Source organism: Apodemus sylvaticus, chromosome 18 (genome assembly GCF_947179515.1).
Source record: "Apodemus sylvaticus chromosome 18, mApoSyl1.1, whole genome shotgun sequence".
Taxonomy (NCBI): domain Eukaryota; kingdom Metazoa; phylum Chordata; class Mammalia; order Rodentia; family Muridae; genus Apodemus; species Apodemus sylvaticus.
Window position 1 is genome coordinate 54,314,478 of NC_067489.1, and position 3,202 is coordinate 54,317,679.

The following is a 3,202-nucleotide window of genomic DNA, read 5'->3' on the forward strand; positions in this document are numbered from 1 at the left end:
TTCTCTTGCCTAGTATTTTAAAAGTCCGAGTCATTAAATGCCAGGGAGTAGGGAGTACTAGAGCTAGATGTTATTGTTTAACATCACATGAAACTGAAAAGATACTCAAACAATAGCATTTTGCCTTAACACGTACTTTGAAATTTAATACAGAGACACCCATGGGGCCAAAGAGATAGCTCACACAGTGCTTGCCTCCAAGCCTGAGGACTATAGTTCAATCCTGGGTTTCACTTGGTGGGTGGAGAGCATCTCTAGCAACTTGTCCTCTAATCTCTAGTCATGGCTTGTGCACACGAATGCTTATATGCAATACACAGAATAAATGTTTTTAAAATATTACAAATGTCCCTATAATTTTTACATAGGCTATCCCAAAGAATTATATAAAACCCCTAATGCTTGTTTTTAATACATAAAATCAAGAAATATCACAAGAAATTTAATAAAATTGCCTTTACTTTATAACAAATAGCAAAATTATTGCATGCTTAATACATTTCTTGTGATTTTTTTTTATTCTATGGATTTTTTAATACCTGGAGGGCAATTCAGGGCAGGACCTAAGACTCAATACCTACTGGAAATTATACATTCTGATTCCATCAAGAATTCAGTGTACCATGCAACAAACAATATTTCCTAATTTATAAAATAGGATTAGTCTTCTCTTTAAATTTTTACATGTGATACAAGGCTATTTCCCTTCTGGAATAATAAAATATAAAGACATGATTGCTTAATAGTTATCTAATTGAATTCCAAATATTATTTTAAAAGGATGACTTCCAAGTAGAAGAACAACAAATGATAAAACAGAATTACAATTCTAAATTCAATTTGAAAATCAATCATGGAAAAGGGTAAATTATTTCCAAATTTTGTAGGAAATGTACTTCTTCAATACATGCTCCCTCAGTATAGCCCACCATACAACAATAATTCATGTCCAATTGTTTTATCATTAACTTCAACTTTAAATCAGACTTAAAAGACATGTTTTACCTAATCTTGGTCATATCAATCATGATTTAAAGTGTGATGTGGAGAAAGCTACATATTAATGTAACTGACCCTTGAAGATAGAACTTGTAAAATATACATTGACTGTCATCCTAATACTGACCTCCCTTTCTCTTTCTACTGCTGTTAGCTGTGCCCTAAATTAGCTACCACGCCGCTAGTTATAGCATGTGCCTACCTCTATTGAGGACAGTATAATCTGAAACTTTTTTCAGAAGCAAGCTAGCCACTGCCAAAAAATAAGAAGACAGAAAAAACCTCTTCTTTTTCCTTAAATGTTAAATAGTGAGATCAGTTGTGTTGAAGGCTGAAAGATGGATAAGACTGGGGTCTACTTTCTAAACATATTTTCAAATTTCCTTTCTAATCATTTCTTTTACACCTACAATGGATTTGGAAACAAGTGCATACAGAATTGTTTTTATCACTTGAGGGAATTTTACTCCTAAAGTTTCAGGTAGAGAGTTAAATTTCATTTTTTGCATATTCATTAAAGTCTATAGCTTATTTTTAAAACATTATTGTGGGAGTGCTACAGAAAAATCAGTGAATGGCTATGTAATTGTGAATGTAAACAGGAGAGAGACTTGATCAATGGCTATACGAGACAAATGGTAAATTTTCCCTAGCATTTATAGACAGTTGTGGTAAGAGTATGGGTCAAGCTTTAAAAGTTGTGGAATGTTGCACTGGAAAATCAGAAACCTGAGTTCCAGAAGTGCTGACTGGTTTGCATAAGTTCATATTCTCAGGGAATAAAAAAAAAGCAGAGCTATAACCCAACCAATAACATATTAGAGAATATTGGAGAGCATGTTCCTAGGAGTGATAACTCTTCTGACACCTCTTCGAGGAGTCTCAGACCCATTTCACACGTATCTTAATCTAAGCCAGCCTTCCTAATGCTGTGACCCTCTAATTCAGTTCCTCACGCTGTGTGACCCTCAACCATAAAATTATTTCATTGTTACTTGTAATTGTCATTTTGGTACTGTTATAAATCATAATGTAAATATCTGATAAGCTGGACAATGGATATGTGACCCCCCAAAGGAGTTGTCACCCACAGGCTGAGAACTGTTGAAGCAGTTTTTTAGTCTCCTAGAAGAGAAGGGTAATTTATAATATAATTTCATAGTCAAATATATTCTATAAAAAAATTTAAACTAGTTCTTAATTCCTGATTCCACACAATGAAATCAAAATCCTTCTGCTATCTGTACTAAAAGTCACTCAGTAATAATAATAATAATAATAATAATAATAAATAATAATAAATATTTTAAGTCATTATAAGACTGTGTAAAATACTCTAGTATGAGAAACAAAAAGGAACTGCAATACGAGGAATCCCTTAGAAACGGTTTTCTGTCCCATAAACTAAGGATATTTGCCTCTGTAATGTCAGAAAGAGAAATAGATGAGGCCAAGTTTGTGAACTTTGAGGAAACCACCACAAAAGATCCCATTCAGAGAAGGGGAAATGGAATGTGTGCCAAGCCATTCTGAAAGCCAACTGTATTCCTCTTGCTTGATTAGGGTTCCATGATTGGGATTCAGTTCTGGTCTCTAGGAGTAACTGTTCTCCAAGCCTCATGCTTCTACCTAGTACAATATCCTCTTTTCTATAAAGAGATGCCTGCTTTGCAAATGAGTTCTTTTCTATTTCTCATCATTAGTATAGAAAGGCCAAGGCCTTCCTTAAAGTCAAGCTACCAGAATACTGTTCTGTTGCTGTAAGTTTTCAGTAAATCTTATGGGGAGTGATTCTATTAATCATAAGTTATACTTTCGAGGTAAGACCTTGTTATTTGTTTTCTGTTTTGCTTTGATAAACAGTCTCATTATCTTAGCTCAGGCTGGCCTCAAACTCACTATGTAGCCTACTTAACCTTAAATGGCCATCCACCTGTTTTAAAATCCCAAGTGCTGAGATTAAAGGTGTGATTTAGGATTGATAGATGTGATAGTACTTTTAAACTATAAGGCCTTGAAAGGCATGCCTTTTGCATCTTTAAATGTATTTGCGTCTGTTTCTAAGGTTTCATGTGAAAGTTCATTAGCAAATACACATTTGTTCTGATCTTCGTTCTCAGACGCTTTCTTACTTTGAGATCACTTTGAAGGAAGAGGGAAATTTCTGTTTTTACATTCTTTATAGTTCATCTAAAGTCTATTC